This window comes from Sceloporus occidentalis, unplaced genomic scaffold, assembly GCF_023333645.1.
Source record: "Sceloporus occidentalis isolate IW3139 unplaced genomic scaffold, rSceOcc1.0.p SCAF_2, whole genome shotgun sequence".
In the NCBI taxonomy this organism is placed as follows: Eukaryota; Metazoa; Chordata; class Lepidosauria; order Squamata; family Phrynosomatidae; genus Sceloporus; species Sceloporus occidentalis.
In genome coordinates, this window is record NW_028316982.1 from 89215416 (window position 1) to 89238519 (window position 23104).

Below are 23104 nucleotides of genomic sequence, written 5' to 3' on the forward strand. Positions count from 1 at the left end.
GATTGGTTTGCCACAGGGCGGTATACAAATAAATATTATTATTATTATTATTATTATTATTATTATTAGACATAGCAAATATGGTATGAACGACATGCAGAGATATAGTGGAAAGGTTGAAATTTAGCATGGAAGAGATCCCAGGTTTTACCATTAAGTATGGACTAGTAGGAAATAAAACTGGGAACACCCAAGACTGTACTCTACTGTAGTGCATTATTAGGACACGGGCAAAGAATCTGACACAGGTAATTGTCTTAAATGTATCTTGGCATATTTTCCTCTGCCAGTCACCTTTCATCCTTCTAACTGCATCTGTCCTATATTCATTTAGTTTACTGACATTTTCTTCTAGTTATAGACCTAATCATCTTGGCAATTCATATTTTCTCTTGGCTTCACGTCATCAGATAAACAGCTTTGGAGTCTACGCTAACTTGTTAGAGTCAGGATAATATTCGGTTTCTGAGATCGCCTCCTGTCCATTCTTGCTAACACTTCAATGGCATGCCTCATTGGCAAGATGTAGACTTGTGCTCCTCAGTTAGTTAGCTGCAATCTCGTCTTTCATTTTGGCTGTGAGGCCAAATAATGCTATCATGCCTAGTTTGTCTAATTTGGTTAAAAGATTACACTAGAATTTTCTATGAAAACTCTATAATCATGCACTTATCCTGTGGTCTTACAGAGAAAGAAAAAGTACTGTTATTCACTGAACATTTTTTATACCACTACAAAGATACGGCAATTTTTGCTTTGTGTTTCCATTAAGATGACTTAATAATAAGCCTGTATCAAACCCATAATTATAGGACTTTCATAAAAAAATAATTATTCTAATTATAGTTGAGCATTATATAGCTATGTATAGGTTTCAGAACAAATCTCTGTATGACTCTGTAGGCAGCAACAACTATATACACGGTATTAAATAATTAATTGCCATACTCGGAACACTGGTTATATAAAGACTATAGAAATGTTGATACTATATTTAGGAGACAAGGCAAGAAAACAAATCATTCTTTAGGGTGCATAAATTATATCATGAAACATATTATAAGCCAACAGTGTATCTTACAAATAATGTTTATGTGCACTGGAGTTCCTTTACGAAGACTGAAACCCTAGAAGCAATTTATATGCATATAAGGAACTATTTGCCTCTTTAGAACTTTCTTTGTGCTGTTCACCATGGCAAATCATATAGTCAGGAAAAGAGTAAAGGCAGGCCAGTTTTAAAATGAAATATGTTTTGCTTTGGCTATGGAAACTCTAACAGTGAGAACTACAGAGAATACTCTTGCTGAACGTGTAGCTTGCTGCCTTTCATCTATTTAGCCAGCTTTTTTACTTCACAGCCTTAGGCCTACTTCTCACTTGACATTAAGATGCTTATTTTAGTTTATATACAGTGTATAAACTAAGTAAAAAAATATCACTTTTGCTATTTTAACAGGCAATTAGAATCAAATAGGATGTACTACTTGCTTTAGAACTATTCGGCTTTATTATTTCCTCTTATTTATGTCCTATCATTTCTTAAATGGAATTTAATCTTTCCAATCTATATTACAAAATTCTGTCTTTGAAGAGCAGGTCACCTTTAATGCAGTCTAACTAAAACAAAATTTTATTAATTTTAATTACTTATATTTACACATGCACACACACACAGGGACAAATTAATTAGCAGGGCTTGCAAGTCAGATCTTATTTCAGCCTTTCCTAACACAGTGCCAAATTCCCATCATACTTAGTTCACTTGGTACTCTGTAAGACACAGGTTCGGGTAAACCTGGATTTTTCTTGCTTAATAACTTTTGTGTTGTTGCTGTTGTTGTTATTGCCTTCAAGTCATTTCAAATTATTGCTACCCTAGGGTAAACCTATCACAGTTTGTGTGTGTGTGTGTGTGTGTGTGTGTGTGTGGAGGGCAGAAGTTTTATTCAGAGGGGGGTTTGCCTTGCCTTCCTTTGAGTCTGAAAGAGGGTGACTTGTCTAAGGTCATCCAGTGGGCTTCCATGGCTGAAAAGAGATCTGAACCCTGCTCTCTTAGTCATAGTGCAATGCTCAAACCACTATACTATGCTGGCTCTCAAGTCATGGACATATTAAACAAGTGACTGGTAGTTAGTGGCATTGTCCCCTTTCTGAATTTCACCCTATGATTAACTGTACAGTCAATGACAGAATCAGAATCAGTTCTGTTTGGAATATTTTTGTCCATTACTTGATAGATATGGCTGTTCAAAGTACAGTATATTTAATATTCAAGACGAAGTTCAAAAATTAGATCAGAATGATTTTAGAATATATTTAATATGTAATTATGTCAATGGGTTGGTTCACTGCAGATGTCTCCTTAATTCAATAAATGGAACAGTCCAGGAATGAAATATTCCTATTATTTTCACATTCAAGAGATATTGGAAGGTATCTGAGTACTCCATGATACTGTCCAGATTTTTACAACTTCTTTTGAATTAATTAATTGTGGGGGACTAAGAATTAATAATGTTCTGTTATGTTAAGTCAAAGCAGAGAAGAATCTAGGGCCCTTTCACACTAGACAATTATAGCACAATGATTCCACTTTAACTGTTGTGATTCCATCCTACTGAATCCTGGGATTTGCAATTTAGAGAGGAGTACTCAGAATTCTCAGCTAAACAACTCCAGTGTCCCAGCAAAATACAAACCCCATGATTCCGCAGGATGCGCAGGATGTTTAAAGAGAACTCATAATGTTCTTTTTAAAAGTATTCTTATTACAAAGAATTTCCAATATAATGAAACTAAAACTACAACAGACATAAAATATAGACCATAAAATTACAGAAGGAATACAAAAAGAGCCAATAGAAAAACTAGAAAGAAAGAAAAGAAAAGAGTGAAAAACTGAATTCTAACTTTCCAATCAATGGTTATACAGTATATGTTTAAAAAAAACCACTTCTTATTTCAAAGTATCTTCTACTACTTTTTTCCCCCTACTAGTTATCAAACCCCACTGTCCACAGTGTACCCTCCTTTTTCTGCAAAAACAAAAACAGAAACCAAGTAAAGAATCTCAATCTTCCCTAAAATTACTCAGTGATTTTTCTCTTAGTGTCTAAGGGCTGGAGCAGATGGGCAGGAAAAAGTGGCTCAAACCTGAATTTTTTGAAAGTGAGTTGAGACCCCATTGTCCGCACTGCCCACTCCCAACGTGGGCTGAATGCCCATGGGCTGTCTGCACCATGTGGAGTCAAGCAGCATTGTGAACCACATTTTTTTTGTCATCTCCCCATCATGGATGCATGCTGTTGTGCAAACACACTGCCTGCAACTTCCAATTACCTCCTTCTTTCAACTCAGGTGCCATTCCACTGGACCCCCGCCCATATGACTGGCCACACATTTGCATGTGTGATGCACCACCTATACAGTTCATCAGTGCATCAGAGTGATACATTGGCAAAGCACAACATTGAGGCTCTCCATACATGCCCCCTCCACCCTCTGCCACTATTGGACTGCCTGGTTTGTGTATGTTGTAATCACATCCATTGTTGTGTATGTTGTAATTACATCCACTTTCATGATTTTGCTTTGCCACAGTCCCACACTAGTACCAGGCTGTTTATATGTGGATGTGATGATGCACATTTTCCGTACTGAGTCGGATTATCCCAGCTTCTTTTTACTCTGCATTTTAGTCCCAGAGCACGGCTTTATATTGATTTCCACCTGGTTTTGCCTCATGCGCTGGTCTAAATTTCCAGGTTGCTATTAATTTAATGGTGTGTGCCTGCAGCACACACACGCTGTGCCGCCGTGAGCACAAGCCCCATTCACTTTAATGGGGCTTGAGTATAGGCGGAATTCGCCTTATGTGGGGGGGGGGGGGGTCCAGAACAGATGCAACTCCACTGTAGCAATGAAACATCATCTTATAAAAATTATCTTTAAGATCATAATGCAGTGTAAATTTTAGTCCCTTAGACTACATTTTCTCCTATTATTCCATCGATATATTATAACCAACATTTTGAGCCCATTTTATCATACAACCTTTAACTTGTTTGTCCTCCAGTTTAATTTACCACAGTAAATTATACATCTTGCTAATCAAATGTTCTTGCTAATCAAATCTAGCTTGTTCTAAACCATATCACTTCTTGTCCATTTTAAATCATTCATATGTCTGTAATTATGTGTTCCCCCTGAAAACTAAAACATTCCAATTCTAATTCTTGATTTGCCTTAATTTAACAATATGAGATCTCAATGTTACCCACTTTTCTTTCACTATTGTTTCTTTTCTGTAAAAAGCTTCTTGTGTTGAATCCTACAATAGCATTTTCAGATATAAAAATATAACTGAAATCAGCATTAGCTTTCACTTTGTCATATCACAAAGAAGAATGCCAATCAAATGTCATATCACATCCCTCCAACTCCAATATCCTCCTTTAAAAAATAAAACACAGTCCATACCTTTAATCAAACCAAGCAACAGTGGAAAAATACAATTTTAAATCTAGTAACTCAAACTACCTTCTGTCAAATTTTATAGTTTACTCTCAACTTCTTCCCGTGCCAGATTAATTTTGATAAATGTTTCTGCCATTGTTTAAATGGCAAATCATTAGTCAAAATCAGTATAGCCTGGAATAGAAATAACATTTTTACCACTGAAATCCTTTCTAACAATGATAAATTTTAAGTTTTAAAAATTTGCATTTTTACATTTTCCTCATCTTTGAAATCTTGTTTGCTCATCTTGTTTAATTTCGTTCCAAGTCTTGACATATTATTGTGAAATAACAGAGTTCTTATTCATCACCATACAGCTATTAGTCAGTGAGTAAGCTGACTCATATTTTTTTAAAAATTACTTAAAACAAATATAGAAAATCAAAGTGGAAAATTGCAAGTTGAATGAGTTGTATGCAAAGAGACTTTGAGTTTTTAATTTAAAGAATGTTCCCCCTCGAACAGTGGGAAAAAAATTGGAAAAATAGACTTAGACAAACCGTTTGTGTAGAAATTAAAGAAAACTATTATAAAATGCAAAATCGTTGGTATCTCACGCCGGTTAGAATTTCTAAAATTTATAAACATAATAACCCGAGCTGCTGGAAATGCGAAAAAGCTCCAGGCTCCCTCATACATATGTGGTGGAACTGTGAGTTAGCAAGGAAATATTGGTGTCAGATACATGAGAAAATACAAACAATCCTAGACGTTCAATTTAAGTTAGACCCGAAATGCTATTTGCTAAATATGATTTTGGACTTAAAATTAGAAAACACTCATGGTGTTCTCTTGTTTTATATGATATCGGCGGCTCGGGCAGTTTATGCTGCGCACTGGAAAAAGAAAAGTCTTCCAACTTGGAATGTGTGGTTCGCGAAGTTGATGAACTACTTTGAAATGGACAAACTTACCTGTTTATTAAGAGAAAAAGACTGGAACAAGCATAAAAAGAATTGGATGCCACTAATAAAATTTGTGGAAAAGGAAAGTAAAATGGACAAATTCATATGCTAAACAACCTTTCTTTCTGGAAAAATTTGGGAAAAATGAAGAAAGATGTATTAGGAGCTTTTTTGTTTCTCTTCTTTATATTGGGTAATATAAAACTATTTTTTATGGATGAAATATGGCAATTTATTTATATACAAGAAGTAAACAGCACATAGAAAATCAAATAAGTTATAAAAATATATTAAGGACTAAATTTATACAATATATCACAGACTAATGAACTTTAACATCAGGAGGTTAAATGTATGAGAGATTTTTCTTTTTTTTGTAAATGTATGTAGATAGTTTTTTTCTCAATGTAATAATGTCTTGTTCTTTTTTGTTCCCTTTTTTTAAAAAAAAATTCAATAAAATATAATTTAAAAAAAATAAAGAATATTAAAAAATTAACAACTGGATTTAAAAGTAGATCTGTGAGAAAGTTATTAATTTCATTTTGGCAATGAGGACAAGGACAATTCCTTGTTGTGTAAACTGTGGGAAGCTGTTGGAACCAAAGTTTTGGTCTATAAATTAGAGCACAATAAATAAGACCAGCTGAATATAATGCAGAGTAATGAGTAACATGTAGTGAAAATGAAGAAGGGATTCCCCCCCTTTATTGTATTTTGTTTTTTTCTTTATTGACTCACTTCTGGCTTGAGTGTCATCTGTTAAAATGAGTATAGGCTGAAGAGTGAAGTTTCACGATAGAAGAAGAGACCCCATTGAACAACCAGTAAAGTCTGTGGATATAAATCACAAAGTATTGGATGAACTGAAATCTATTAAGCCACAGGTGAGTCAAATGGAGACTGATTTTAAAAGAGATTTAAAGATGGGGCTCAAGGGAATAAAACCATCATTATCCCAGATAACCCTAGAAATTGAGCAGGTGAATGAAAAAAAAAATACAGGCTCTGAAAGCAGAGAAATTGGAAGAAAGAACTGAGAGGTTTTTTAAAAAATCAAAGTGAGTATTGTGCAATAACACAAGATGTGTAATGGATATTTTGGAATATTTGGGAAGAAAATTAAAAGCAAGTGGTTTATGAAAAGCTGCTCCTTTTTTCAGGCCAGGTAGGCAAGAAGGAGGTGGTGAGACTGGTTAAAAAGGAATGTAAGAGTATTTGGTATTTGGGTGAGCAGAATGCAAAGGGCTAGTGCAATGCAAGCAAATGGAGCCTTTTCACACTACACAATTCTATTCATTTCATTTCATTTCATTTTTATACTACCTTTCTCCCAAAAAGGGACCCAAGGCAGTTTGCAAATAAAAACAATTTAAAAACAAATTTTAAATAAACAATTAAAATAATCCAGTTAATACAATATAAAATTCAGATTAAAAACATACAAACGTTAAAACTCATAATCTAAAACATCTACCCCATATGAAAACCACCTTGTCATGATTTTAAAAAGCCTGCCTGAATAAAAATGTTTTTACTTGCCAGCAAAAGGCCAGCAGTGAGGGAGCCAACCTAGCCTCCCATGGAAAGGAATTCCAGAGGGCGGGAGCAGCCACCAAGAAGGATCAAGTGAGCCTGGGAGGGTGGCAGGAGTGAGAGAAAGCCTTCTTCTGAACTTCTTAGGGCTTTAGCATGTTTGTATGGGGAGATATTGTTTCTCAAAATACTAGACAATTCTAGCATTATGATTATACGATAACTCATAGGACAATATCTTATGGAATCCTTTGATTTGCCATTTTGAACGGTCTTTAGAATTCTCAGCCAGAAAGCTCTAGTGCCAAACAAGATTAAAAAATAGAGAGCCCAGTATTTCCTAGGATAAAGCCACGGTGCTTGAAGTGGAATTGCAGTTTTTGTATTTTGTATAGTTTTTTTCATAGCTGCCCTTCCCATTCGTAATCTTCTTCTGATTTCTTGATTGCAGTCTCTGATCTGATCAATATTTGATGCAAGATATGGGAGATGTTTAACTATTTCAATTTCCTCATTATCTAGGTTGAATTTATACAAATCCTCTGTGGTTATTATTTTTGTTTTCTTTAAGTTTAACATTAGACCTGCCTTTGTACTTTCTTCTTTGACTCTCCTTAGTGATTGTTCCAAGTGTGTGATGTTTTCTTCTAGTAGTATGATGTCATCTGCATATTTTAGGTTGTTGATATTCTTTCCTCCTTTCTTCATTCCTTCTTCTATGCCTAAGCCTGCTCTTCGCATGATATTTTCTGCATACAAGTTGAACAGATAGGGTGAAAGGATGCACCATTGCCTGACTCCTTGGCCAATTGGGAACCATTCAATTTGTCCATATTCTTTTCTTATAGAAGCCTCTTGTTCTAAGTACAGATTCCTCGTCAGGACTATCAGATGTAGTGGCACTCCCATTTCTTTAAGAGCGTTCCATAGCTTTTTGTGATCTATACAATCAAGGGCCTTGCTGTAATATATAAAGCACATGCTAATTTTCTTCTGGAATTCTTTAGCTAGCTCCAATCTGCTGTCCATTGTATGTTTGTGATGTAATCCCTACTGCCTCTTTCCTTCCTGAACCCTCCTTGGACATCTGGCAGTTCTCTCTCGATATATGACTGGAGTCTCTGCTGCAAAATTTTGAGCATAATTTTGTTTTTGTGGGAAATTAATGCTATGGTCTTACAATTGCTGCAGTCTTTTGTGTCTCCTTTTATTTGTGTGGATGGGGGTGTATATTGATCACTTCCAATCTGCTGGCCACTGTTTTGTTTTCCGTATTTGTTGGCATACTTTGGTTATCACTGGAATTTATTCTGTTTGTGTGATCTGTAGCAGTTCAAATGGGATATTGTCTATTCCTGGTGATTTATTCTTTCCAATTTTCCTGAGTGCTGCTTTCACCTTGCTTTTTAAAAATCTGGCGTTCCTCTTCATATGGTTCTTCATTCCATGTGTCATTCATTTTTTCATCTCTTTTATATAGCTCTTTTGTTTATTGCTTCCATCATCTTCTTATTTTATCTTGATCATTTAGTATGTTCCTCTTCCGAGCAAAGAGCATCCCCATCCTTGGTTTGAATTTCCCTTTGAGATTGCAGATCTTGTGAAAGAGATCTCTCATTTTTCTTTGTTTTTGTTGCCTTCTATTTCTCTGCATTGTTTGTTCTCTTTATTTTTGTACACTAGTCACTGAACAGTTGCTTTCACAGTTCTGGTTCTGTTCCTATCTCCTTTTCTTTTGCTTCTAATCTCTCCTTTCCTGCTTGAAGTGTTTCTTCTGCTGTCCATTGTTTCTTCTCTTTCTCTTTGGCCACAGATAGTGACTTTCTGCATTTGTCCTTGATTGTGTCCTTGGCTTCGTTCATAGCTTTTCTGATTTCCGGTTGATTATGCTTAATACTCCAATAAATAAATAGTATACAAAGTAAATTGTTTATATCCACCATCTATGCTGGAAGTGATAGGCCATGAGAAGCAGTTCAAGGGATAAAAATGTTTTATTTTCAAGTAATTAATTTTTTTAAGAGAACATAGACCAATCAGTTGATAATTACTAGAATTAGGTCATAATGATGCACCAGTTTTATTAGCCTAACCAGCCCCACCACTGCCTAAAACTTTGATACAGTTCCTAAATTTTCTATTTTGCAAATAGGGTGGCATAATACAGCAAAGTTTACTCTATAAAAAACCTCTTTTTAAAAGAGAAGAACAATCCCATCTTCATGTTTCCCCCTCTACTTTTATTGAGCACATTTTTTTTCATTGAAGTTGTGTCCTCAGACTTATTTATACGAAATTTATATCCAAAGTGTTCTACAATTAAAAAGACTCAGAACAATAAAAGCAGCTTAATGTACAATATAAATATGCCAAACATGATAGAGGGTCCAAGTGAAATTACTTAACAGCCTAAATGGAATGATCAAGCAGAAGACTGTTCATAATTTTAAGATAAAAGCTATCCTCATATTTATTTAGGCATCTTCATCACTGTATACAACTCCACAGCATCTATTACTCAGAAGTCATTTCATATTTTAACACAGGTATAGCAGTACAATATTGTTTATAAATATGAGATGTAATGTATCCCTGCATTTAGGATACATTATGCCTCATATGTGAGAGCAGAAAAGAATCCAAACACTGAACAGATTTATCCTTCCCCACCTTCCTAATCCTGAGCTAGTAGTGATGATTCCTAGATACACCCCCCCCCCCCCGACACTTGCTCATCATTAATTCCAGGTTGTCTTATTATACCTTTCACAGAACAGTTCAGAGGCTCCTTTCCTCTGTATGGTCCAGCACACTAGCTACTATTATGAGCAGCTCAACAAACCAAGTGACTTGCATTCAGTGTGATACCAAAACATCACCTTCAGCCCATGGTTGTTGTTGTTGTTGTGTGACTTCAAGTTGTTTCTGACTTATGGCGACTCTAAGGTGAAGCTATCATGGGGTTTTCTTGGCAAAATTACTTCAGAGTAGGTTTGCCATTGTCTTCCCCTCAGGCTGAGAGTGTGCGACTCACCCAAGGTCACCCAGTGGGTTTCATGACCAAGCTGGGAATAGTCCAACTCTCAAACCACACCATGCTAGCCTTTAATATTTCCCTCTTGAACACAAAATGTGAATGGGCACTTAGCTTTCAATTTCTATTGTTCTGAGTTTTCAAATGCATTTTGTAATTCTTACCACATATTATACTAATATTACCTTTTGCAATGCTTCTTTTGCAGATCACCTTGACTCAGATGTATGGTATTTTCACAAACCATTAAATGTGTGCTAGCCATAAAATGACTAAATCTGACCTCCAGATTTTGTGATATGTTTTATATTTGAAAGATATAAATGACACAGTCAGCTTTCATGTGAATTTCAGCTTTCCTCAAATTCAGAAGGCTACAATAACAAAAACATAACAAATGGAAAGGAAATCAGTCTTATTTCAGTAACTTTTTTAAACCTTGTATATGCGCACAAAAAGGAGAATATATTAATTGATTCATTACCTTCTTATCAAAATGTTCAACAGATTTGTCAAGAAGCTGTTAGAATTTTACCCTCTAAGCTTTTACATGTTATGATTACTAAACATATTGGTATTGATCAGTAGTCCTGATAATTGCATGACATATTTATGATGTTCAATCTTTAGTTACTTTTACTTTACAAACAAGGAGCTTTGTAAACCATTTCTTCACTGATCTAACCATGAAAATTCCTACTTGCAAAGAATAGCATTTAAAAAACAGTAGCTAAGGGGCAGTACAGACAGATGGCTCCGTGCCATCCGTCCATCTTTGCCCCGTGTCTGTGCTGCAGCATCCCCCTGCTGCAGCACAGATGCGCTGCAAAAAAAGCCTCCTAGAGTGGCTTCTTTTTTGCAACGCCGGAAGGAGGAAGGGGCGTTGCCCTGACGCCCCTTTCTGCCGGCAACATCTAGTCACTGTACGTTCAGTTAAAGGGATACACACACACTTCCCTCCCAGCTGCTTTCTCTTTCCTCCTGCAGCCTCTAATTAAGGGCAGAGCTGCTGGGAGAAGGCAGAGGGAGGGCGTTTTGTAAGTCCTCCTGGACAGAAGGGAGAAGTGGATGACATGCCCTGGAAATGGAGGGCATTTGGGAGTGTCAGTGGAATCAGGCAGGCTTATGGCAGCCCTCTCTTTTCTCTCTCTTTCTCTTGTGTGTGTGTGTTTCTGGTTTTATGGAGTTTGCAAAGGGGAGCCTTATCCTGCCTCTCTCACACAGTTTCTGGGGCTTTCGGGGCAAAGAGGATTATCTAGATACATTTGAATGTGGTTTCAGGCCTGGCTATGGGACCTCGCTCATCCTGGTGGATGATCTACACAGGGAACTGGATAGAGAGAGTGTGACCTTGTTGGTTTTGTTGGACCTCTCAGCAGCTTTCAATACCTTCAACCATGCTATAATTCTGGGCTGCCTTACTGGGATGGGACTTGTGGGCACTGTTCTTTCCTGGACAGCCAACTCTACTACTCCTTTTCTTCCCAATTCAAGGATGTTTTTGTGGTCCTGAAGCAGTGTTTGCTATCCTTGGACTGGATGAGAGGAAACAAATTGAAGCTTAATCCAGATAAGAAAGAGGTGCTCTTGGTCTGTCATAATACAGGTTAGGGAATTGGGATTCAGTCTCTGTTAGATGAGATTATACTCCCCCTGAAGACATAGGTTTGCAATTTTGGTATACTATGGAGGTTGACTTTGAACCTGGAAGCCCAAGTTTTTGCAGTTACCAGGAGTGCTTTTGCACATTTCAAGCTTGTGTGACAGCTGAGCCCATACCATGAGATGTCAGATCTGGCCATGGTGGTACATGCCTTAGTTACATTCCTTGTGGACCAATTCAATACAGGCCCGAAGCACACTGGCCAAAAGAAATGGTTTCTGGCCACTATGTGCTCACATCTAAGCTATCTGACAGACCATATCTGTCTGTATAAGCTGGCCTGGGTTCTGAGATCATTAGGAGAGGCCTTTCTCTCACCACTGTAAGCATGGTTGATTGATAAGCAAGAAAGGGCCTTCTCAGTGGCTGCCCCTAGATTCTGGAATGCCCTTTCAAGGGAGGGCTTGTTGTCCTTCCATTCCATTATTCAGATAAGCTTTTAAAACATAAAGTTTTTCAAGGGGGTGATGTATTGTTTTAACTGAGGCCTGGGACAGACCGCTGAGAAGTGGTTGCTGCATGGTTCCTAACCCTAGTATCGGCACTGGTATGCCGCTTATTGGCAGTGTGTACTGCACCTGAATTGTTTTAAAGAGCTTTTAATCTTTTTAATTGTATTTTATTCTTTTAAGTTGATAGTGAATTGTTTTAATATTGTAAATAGTTTAATTTTATTTCAGTATTCTTTTTTGTATGTTTTTAATTGTATTGTTAGCTGCATAGTGTCCCAATTTTGGGGAAAAAGTGGAATACAAATAAATGAATCATCATCATTATTCATCATCATCCACCACCACCATCAAATACTTTAGACTCCTCCATTACCTTTGCCCCCTTAAATTCTTGGACCTAACATGTTTTGATTTCCATTAATTCTTAATGAATTTGTTTAAGGTCCAAGTGTCTTGAACTGTTGTCTTCAACCCTTTTTATAGAGGCTATGAGTACCTAGAAGGTTAGTAGGACTATAAGGAATAATCTGAGCACACAGGACATTTTCTTTGAACTAGTCTTAAAGAAGTAACTAATGCCTGTAGGATAAGGGGATTTATCTGAGGGCATGAAGCAAAGTGGGATCTCAAGTTTGATTATTTTGAACACTTACAATGAAATATGATACAATCTACTCTAATTCAATTGCTGTTCTACAAGACTGACATACAGTTGTATAACACTTAGCAATGTTTTTGGCAAAATATGCTTGCATCTAGCTTTTGCAGTTGCATTCTTTCTCACCTTCTCCCTTTATATAAACATAGCCAATTTTTGTTTTAATGGATATACTACCATGGAAGCATTTTTATTTCCATTTAAAATTTACAAGGATAGGAAAGGGGTTTGTTTAAATAAAGCAGGTCAGCAGAAGAACCTTGAACACCTGCAGTTAATAATAAAACTAAAGTGGTATGGGAAAATGCAGAGTCAGCATCAGTCAATGTACTAACTCTGCTGAAATTTGAATCATAATAGCAGAACTTGTGTGAAGTCAATGGAGAACAGCAGACGTAATGGTGATAGTTACCTATTATTATTATTATGCTTTATTTATATAGTGCTGTAGATTTGCACAGCGCTGTACATACAAACAATAAAATAGATAAGAGTAAATCTGCCCATGGCATACAATCTAAGAAGTAATAGCATAATACATATAAATAATTCATAACAATACAGGAAAGGGTTCAATAAAACAGGCAACAAATTAAAAACATCAAATAGCAAATAATAGTCACACAATGCCTGGGAATGCTTCTCTGAACAGGATGGTCTTCACATCAGTTTTGAAACTAGTTAAAGAAGTGATGACCCATGTTCGTGGGGGAAGGAGGTTCCAGGAATGAGGGGCAGTAAGTGAAAAGGGACGAATCCAGGATGAGGCAGAGGAAATTCTGGGTTGAGACAGCAGACCTTGACTACCAGAACGGAGGGCCCGAGCAGGAAGGTGAGGAGAAAGAAGGTCTGATAAATAAGGAGGGGCCAGCCCATGGAGGGCTTTAAAAGTCAGCAACAGGAACTTATACTGAATATGGAAGGGGAAGAGGAGCCAGTGAAGGGATAATAATAAAGGAGAGATATAGTCGGAGTGGTGGGCAGATGTAATAATGTGTGCAGCTGAATGCTGGACAGAAGTTAAAGGACGGAGGTGAGAGAGCGGAAGCCCTGCCAGAAGGAGGTTACAATAATCTAGTTGTAAGATGACCAGAGTCTTGGCAGTAGAGGCCGATAGAAATGGACGGATATTAGCAATATTGTATAGAAAGAATCTACAGGCCTTGGCTGTGGGCTGTATTTGAGGGATACATGACAGAGAAAAATGAAAAATGAAACCAAGACTGTGGACTTCCTAGACTGGTCGAATAGAGATGTCATCAACAGAAACATAAAAGGAGTATTAGAGGGAGGGCTTAGGTGGAAAGACAAGAAGATCCATCTTGGACATATTGATCTTCAAACGCCGATGGCACATCTACTGAGAGACAACTGTAAGACAAGATGAAACTTGCTGTTCAAGACCCAGAGACAGGTCAGGGGTGGAAAGAGCGTCATCAGCTGAGTGTTATCGGCATACAGATGATAGGAAAAACCAAAGGAGCTGATAAGTTTTCCTAGGGACAATGTGTAGAGAGAAAACAAAAGGGGACCCAAAACAGAACCCTGAGGAATTCCAACAGATAAGGGACAACAATATTTTCCTCCAATATTTATTTATATAGCATTTAAAACATAAAATATAAGGCAAAGGAGTACCCCTCCTTTTTTCCAACATGCATACAAATTTTCTAGCCCACTGAAAAGTGTATTTTAAAATAAAGCTAATAGGAATAGGAATACAGCCTGTTTTAGATGGGTTACACTCCCTCTGAAAATACAGGTTTGCAATTTGGAGGTACTCCTGGATTCAGCTCTGTAAAGGATTGTAGCCTAAAACAACATATATAGTATCACAATATTCTAGTTTTTATGTATATTTCCATTTTTTGTAGCCTGTTTCTGCATTAGTCAGCAATGTACTGCCTACAGTTAACAAGTATGATACTAGTTGTGTTGCACTTAAGAGCTACTGTATATATTCATGTTTAAGTGTAGACATTGTGGTCAAAAAATTGACCCCAAAACCTCGTTGACATATCCATGGATCAATCTAAGGCCTGTTACAGACAGCCAAAATAAAGCTGCTTCGAGTCACAGTGGAGGTATGGTGTTTCAATGATGCATGCGTCCTAAGAGTCCAGAAGCCACACCAAAGCCACGCTCCAGTCCTTAGGGCTGGAGTGTGGCTTTGGTGCGACTTCTGGACTCTTAGGACGCATGCATCATTGAAACACCATACCTCCACTGTGACTCGAAGCAGCTTTATTTTGGCTGTCTGTAACAGGCCTAAGTTCTGCATTTTAAATCTTTTATATAAAAAAGAACCATCCTCTTCTTTAAGTAGTGTGGCAAAGTAGAGCTTAGTTCATTCCAGAAGCACCTAAAAGAAGCACCAACCCCTTCTATTTTTATCACCATAGTGCTGCCAGGCAGAAAAATGGCAGTGGCGGCTGGTGCTTCCCCTCAAAGGAGTGCCAAGAGGAATCGTGCTTTGAAGGATCTGAATAACACATTTGTGTATGTCTGTCAGCTTTTCTGGGTTAAAATCAGGTAAAACTATCACATTAAATTTAAAAGCTTTATTCACTTGCCTTCACATCCTTTTTGACATTTTTTTAGCTCCACCCATATCTGGTTGCCTCCACCATATATCACACAGCCATTTACTGTAGTTTCCTCCTTCTCCATCCAGCCTTTAGGCTGAGCACAAACAGTTATGCCTGCTGGAATTTTGTAAGTTCTTTGGCATCATTTCCCTTTGCTTTGTCCTTTACATCCTTTGTTATGTGCCCCTAAGTTTTACCCTAGATATATCCATGAGTCATATAAAGACCCATAATTTTGGCCTGAAAAGCTGCCCTCCACTTATACATGAAATCGACTTATAGTTGAGTATATATGGTACAAATCATCTAACAACATGATTACAGGAATAACATAATTATAGCAATAAATAGAATTTTATAATCAATGTAACCTTTAATACAGTGCTATATCTACATCTATAATCCCACCAAAGGTTCTGCTAAATCATTTCCATCTGAAAGCCAGCTTGTTTGTTTGGTCATACAGTCTTTGACGTCTTACAGGCACAAGTAGCACATAGATAATATTTTATTCAACCCCCCCCCCCCCATCAGTGTTAATGGCATATTTATCTGTATCCTTGCATAATTTTTTCCTGTCTAAATCCATAGACTATTTGTTCCAAAGCTTCTATACTTCCTATTGTGCATAATTATTTGTACATTTTGAATAATATGCTATTCCTCTGATTGCTATTTGTAGAGTTGTCAAAGGGTGAACATTTCCTGTTCAGTTTAGTGCATGAGATCCTGGTTTGAATAAACTTCCTATCTGTAAGCACTTAAACATACAAATATATTTGGAACTCTCATTCAACAGAGTAGATGAAAGAATGTTTGCTTGCTCTACAAAATCAATGAAAATTGACCAAAAAATCAATGAGAAATCAAACCTTCCACAGTCTCTGAAATACCTTGCTGCAAATAAACATTCACCCCTGAAACCTAACTTGAGCCACATGATGCCTTCCCAGTATTAAGATGCCTATTTATTATGAGTTGCTATATATATATATATATATATATGTATATATGTATATTAGCTAGCATAACAAAGCTAGGATAACCATTTTTTTAGCATCCTAGTTATTTTCAAGAGACTGTTGAGTGAGAAAAAGTACAAACAGTTTTTTTAATCTTTGTATGCTTGATTTGTAGAGGTAGTAATGCTATCAGAACATGTAATGTGAGTTACATATATAAAGTCGAAGGCTTTCATGGCCGGCATCCATAGTTTTTTGTGGGACTTTTCGGGCTATGTGGCCATGTTCCAGAAAAGTTTCTTCTTGATGTTTCGCCAGCATCTGTGGCTGGCATCTTCAGAGAATGTTTGCCTGGAAAAGACTTGGGTATATATAATGTGTGACCTGGAAATGCAGGAGTGAATTTGCATGTATATTGTTTTTGTTGCTAATGTCAGGCCTCAGGGTGGAGGGTCTGCAAAAGAGGATTGATGTCTGCTTTATACTGCTCATTGTCTGCTGGGAGATTTCTCATTTGCATTTGTTGAGTCTTTGTCTTGCTGTCTTTCAGGACTGGTAGCCAAACCTTGTTTACTTTAAGGGTTTCCTCTTTTCTGTTGAAATTGTCCAGGTGTTTGTGGATTTCAATGGCTTCCCTGTGCATCCTGACATGGTAGTGGTTGGCATGGTCCAGAACTTCAGTGTTTTCAAACAGTATTTTATGCCCAGGATGGTTTGTGGCATGTTCTGAGTTACATATAGTCTAAACTGCAATGAGTGGTGAGAATAGAAGGGGAATATCTGTGGGACTGGATTTTATACAAGCCAAAGAAGGAATATGATTTTGCATAAGCACTAGAAATTTTGTGCTAACAGAATAAGACCTGAATATAAACCTTTGACCTTGAAAAACAATATACAAATGCCTAATTAAATAAACAAATAAAAATATTGCAAATCAGAAAGTTAATTAGTCTGTAACAGACAGCTACTTAAGGGCAATAGGCCACCAGACACACCATTATTGAAAAAGAAACATCCCATGTGTTATAACCTTGTGTTATAAATATAGTTTTTGTTATCTGTGGAAACAGTTAAAAGGTAGCATGCTATTACAAAAAACACTGACATAAATAAACAACATTCTGCCACAACAAACTGTTATTAATTTGCATGAATACTATGAACTGCAGAATTATACACTCTTTAAGTTATCAATTCAGAAATAAATATGGTATTATCGGTAGCTTGGCTTTAGACCTCTTGGATTATATCCAACTCATACAGCAAAACTTTTTCTCTTGCTGCTCCTCAAAAGGATCTCCTGCAGTGAGGAGCAGAAGAAAGGAATGTCCTTTTGTAAAGTCTGATATGGCCAGATAAGAAAATCTCGTCTGGATAGTCCATTCCATTTATGAAGCATATTTCATGGGTCTTGGAGGTGGGGCAACCACAATGCTTAGGGAATCCATTCTACCCACACTGCCCTTTCACTGGTGAACAGACATCATTGAGTGCAATACTGGTTTTCCTTTTTTATTCTTTCAATTTGTGTTTTTTCTTTAATTGTCATAAATTGGAACAGAAATACACTTACCTGGATTTATAAAGCAGTTGGCATTAGGATCACTTGGAAATAATGAACAATGATGCCAGTAACTGTACTGTGATAGGAGGAACTCAAAACATCATTCCATAGAGTAATGCTTCTTTTTGTATGTAATAAAACCTGTAATAACAGAAAAATGCATAACGTTGTTAAAACACACACATGTACCCATCAGACCCAGGTTCTGGTTCTGGTTCTGTGTACATTAATCTCAGACTGTATCCCATCTGAGAGTAAGTGCTAATGCCTAAATCCAATTGCAGTCCCAAATAAAACCGACCCATGGAACACAATGGGCTTGCCATCAAGGAATTAGTTCTGTGGGTCTACTCTACCAAATGGACAGGCCAAAGAGTCATGCAAATAATCTACTTAGGGATACCACCTGAACACCTGACATTGCACTTTCTCTGCAATACTCAATGTCATAATGCACAAGACCTCCAGACTGAGCAAGAACATGCTAACATATTCCTCAGAAGCATAACATAAAATTAGGATCAAATGTTATTTTTTCCCCCATGCAGAGTTTGAAAACCAGTACAGTGGATCCTTGTTATACGCTGGGGTTTGGTTCCAAGATCCCCCGTGTATAACAAAATCCGTGTATGCTCAAGTCCCATTAAGTATAATGACATAGCAAAATGGTGTCCCTAATAAAAAATGGAACATCAAGGTAAATTTATACTTTTTTGGAACATTTTCAAACCGTGTATGCTTGAATCCGTGTATAAAAAATCTGTGTATAAGAAGGGCCGACTGTATTTCATTTCATATGCCAATTGTTGGGGTCCTCTTCCTCTTCTAAAAAGATGCTTTTTAAAAAAGTTTATATACAGGTTGTATTTCATTTTAAATGGCAAATCAAGACTAAGTTATATTACACACACACACACACACACACACAGTGTTTCCCTCTGCCCATGAGAAAGTTTTAGTAGGCCAATTAAAATTTCAACTGAGATAGGCAAGAAAGAATCTTGCTGTTATGGGAAAACGATAGCTTCAAGGGTATGGGCCTGATGCATGAAAAATTGTCTGTGCTGAGCAAGATTAGAAATACAGATTATTTTGTCAGAGTTCTTCAATGGACATTTCTTTACACCTCTATGAGCTTCCTAGAAATTATTGTGTGTGTTTTTAAAAAAATACTAGCTGTTCTTAAGTACTGACAACATGGAGCTAATGTGATATTTTCATAAAATAGCTGGAACATTAGTAATAGATTGCTGAAATCTCTTAAATGGCATCTCCTGAAAAAGATGCAGTCTAATATTTAAAGCCAAACAGCCTTCGCCATCCTCCCATGATACTGAAAAGAATATGCTTTTCTGCTGCTTTAAGTACACCATGATCTCCAGACTTTTCATGGCTTTCTTGTCAATAATCACTGGTCACAGTAGGTGGAACAGCAGGTTCTCTTACTATGTGCTTGCTCATTAAGTATGCCAATAGCCATTCAGGGTAAACATTTCAAGCTATCATTCAAACAAATGTAGAAACACACACACTCGCACATATCAGGAAGAAGGATCAGGTATATAATCATAAAAGTATGTTGTTTTGACTGAATGCCTGCTTTCTATCCTTACTGAGACTTAAAAGAAAACATTTAGGAGCATAACTCACAAATTGCACCACTTTGTTATTGAGATGCAACATGACTGGGCTTTTTCTAGAACAAAAAAAGTTCAGAGAATCTAAAACCAGCAATTCTTAGGCCTGAAGCAGACAGGCCAAATAAAGTGCCTTCTGGGTGCTTTGAAGGCATGGTGTTCACATGACACAAGCGCCTGAAGTTGCCAGAAGCTGCTCTGGTACCAACTAACATGACCTGAAGCTGGCCCCAAAAGGAGCAACAAAAAGCCACTCCTGCCAGTGGCCCATTTGGGATCACAGCAGCGGCCATCTTTGGGACCATGGCATCTGGTCACTGAGGTCCCAGAGTGATCGTGGCTGAAGCAACTGCAGATGGCTCCATTTGGCCTATCTGCTTCACCCCAAAAGTTTAACAATAAAGTCCACTGTCTACTTCCTTGCTGGGTGCTTGTATAGTATGACATCCTTATCTGCAGGGGTAGCATGTGCACTTTCACTTACCCGTGTCTGAAAAACTATGGTCTCATTGGAGGTCCTGAAACATGACTCTATGTTTGACGTTTGCCAGAAGTTGACTGTCTGGTCAACTTCTGCTGGAAATACAGGATTCACTATAATGTGTGATTTTCACTATCAGTGGAAAGCCTTGGAATGCATCCCACATGGATATGGGGCTTGTACTGTATTACAATATTTGCAGAATTATTCAATGACCTCTATATGACATACTGCTTTCAAGATTTTAGATGGAACCCAGGTATTTAGTAGGTGAAACTATATGATCTGGTTCATCTGTGAAAGTTAAATGCAACTTGTTAACAAATAAACCTTTTGAAAGTATTCCATGAACAAGTTAAACAAGACTAGAACTTGGTAAAATGCACCTTTATATGTCTTACTGAAATTTATTTACTTGATATTAGATGTTTTCTAAGTGAACTCCAGAACTGACACCGTCTTATCCAGCACTCTTTACTGAGGTATATTTTTCATGTCACGTGATCAGATTTAAATTCTTGAAAATAAATGATGGGCACAATTTTTTCTAAAAAGAAATCACAATCTAGATAACCAGGGGATGTGAGCTAAGTGGGACTTTTCACTTATTTACTCCAAATAGCTCTTTCCTTTCTTCCACTCACACAGTGTGATAAATCTCTTGTAATTTTCCAGAGTTACATAAGTGAAGTTTACAATGTAGTGTTGGGGGAGCTAGTCAATGAGAAAAGACAAAACATACTGCAGGATATATAGAACACACTGTATCCTCTTTGTGAGAATATCCAGGAGTTCTTCCAAAAGCTTAATAGAAGCTATGTGGGATTCAGGATATTATTAAAATTGGGTCTGCTTTCCTTCCATTGAACTGGAGAGCCTGACCCTACCTGACCCATTCTAACTACAAAAAATTGCAGTGGCAAGTCAGTTCCCCCATGGCTAGCAAGTTCTACTGATTTTCAGTGCTGCCCAGAAACATTTAATGCAATTGTTTCCAACAAAAGTCCAGTTATATAATAGTGAACACCAGTCAGTGTTCCCAAAACTGAGCTGATCCCAGAATTTAACGAGCACATGGTACATTTCTGTTACAAAACTGAAACATCTTGAAAACTTGAGTGATGGTTTTATCTCTCATGTAAACTTTGTACATCCATGGAGGTTTTGAGATGTAGGTGTCCTCAAACAAACATTCTTCATGGAATTTACAAAATTACAGCTGTTTGTACTCACCATAAAGGCTGGATGGATGAGAGAGTAGAGGTGGTAAGTACTTCTTTTATATGCTCCCAGGAAAGATTAAGCTCTCACCCCCCCCTTTTTTTTTTTAAATAACAGTTAGAATACAGTACTGACATTGGCTTGTGCATAATCTGGCCCTCCTTTTGGGGGGAGGGGGTCAATTTTTTTGACCAACATTTTTAGACTTATAGAATAGAATCACAGAATCATAGAGTTGGAAGAGGCCATAAGGGTCATTGAGTCAACCCCCTGCCAAGCATGAATACCAGTCAAAGCACCCACAACAGATGACCATCTAGCTTCTGTTTAAAAACCTCCAAAAGAGACTCCATCACATTCTGAAGCAGCACATTCCACTGTCGAACAGCTCTGACCATCAGGAAGTTCCGCCTGAGATTCAGAGGGAATCTCTTTTCCTGTAGTTTGAATCCATTGCTCTTGTCTTAGTCTCTGGAAACATGGAAAACAAGCCTATTCTCTCTTTGATATGACATCCCTTCAAATATTTAAACATGACTATTATGTCCCCTTTAACTGTCTTTTCATCAGGCTAAACATACCCAGCTCCCTAAGTCTCTCCTCATAAGGCATGGTTTCTTGACCCTTCATTTTGGCTGCACTCTGGACACACTACAGCTTGTCAACATCTTTCTTGAATTGAGGTACCCAGAACTGGACGCAGTATTCCAGGTGAGGCCTAACCAAAGCAGAATGCAGTAGTACTATCATTTTCCTCAATCTTCTAGACACTATATCCCTATTGATGAGTTCTTTCTCCTCAAGCATCATGCATCAGGAAAATCTAACGGCCCAGATTCTGCATCAAAGGCTACAATTCACAACTTGACAGTAACATAGCTAAATCTATGGCATAATATACAATCCTTCTAGTGAATTGTGATGTGTTTACCAGGGAGCCCTGTGTGTTGTCCTAATGGGACCCATGGTGATATGATGCCCACTGTGCAAAGGAATCCATGATGGCTCTGCTTGTGCAATGTTCCAAAAGTACAGTTAACACCTCTGCTCCCCACCTGAGAACACCAACATTATACAAAATTCAATTTTATGTGATCATGCATCAGTTTACAATAAGGGAAACTATCTAATAGTATGCTAGCCAAGATTGTTTTAAAAAGTCTAGTACCATGTTTGATGTTATTACATATCAGAAATGTGGATCTAATTTTTTGAGATGTAAAAAAATAAAGACTACCACCAAAATTTTTGCAAGAATCTAGTCAGAAGAAACATAGTACTAAAAAAGCTTTTGATCATCTAAAACATGCAGGGGCGTAGCCAAGGGGGGGGGGGTCTGGACTCCCCCTTCCATCAGAAAAATGAATGGCACATGCTGCTGCACCGCTGCACCCAAGCCCCATTATAATGGTGGCAGTCTGGACCCCCCCTTCTAAAATCCTGCCTACGTCCCTGAGTTATGGACACCTGTAGAAAAAGTAATAAAAGAAACTCAGAGCATTCCAGTCTGACACGCTGTGGACATGAGAAGATGAGCTGGATGAATTGTGATACCCAAAGCCTGACTAGGTTCATGCTGGCAGAAAGTGGAACAAAAAATGATCCACAATAAAATAAAATGCATTCTACTTGTGAACCCCTTTGGAACTGTAACAAACTGTCCATACATGAGACATACTGACAATCCTTTAAAATAATTGTTGAGAATATGTAAGATCACATAATCAGTTTAATAATTTCAGGTCGGCAAATAATGCTACCATATAGATAATGAAGCTGAATTACTTTCTACTAATTGTATAACTATTCAATAGGCTCTTGGTATCTACTGGTGTTTGGTTCAAAATCTGTAAATGCTCAAGTCCCATTATATCCACTT

General features: G+C 37.4%; 1 protein-coding gene across 5 annotated transcripts in view; it reads right to left on the reverse strand.

The window, feature by feature from the left end:
* Nucleotides 1-23104, reverse strand: part of LOC149318659 (heparan sulfate glucosamine 3-O-sulfotransferase 1-like) — a 116946-nt gene that overhangs the window by 39669 nt on the left and 54173 nt on the right. The window contains exons 2-4 of one of the 5 annotated variants that reach the window (XM_089507847.1): nt 17896-18027; nt 10182-10370; nt 6168-6260 (exon numbers count right to left, since the gene is read on the reverse strand). The gene's annotated coding sequence lies outside the window, so the exon portion shown is untranslated. Of the gene's footprint in view, nt 1-6167; nt 6261-10181; nt 10371-16717; nt 17067-17895; nt 18028-23104 lie in introns of those variants that run through there. The other 4 variants (XM_089507848.1, XM_089507849.1, XR_016279824.1 and 1 more) reach the window with 4 other exon arrangements.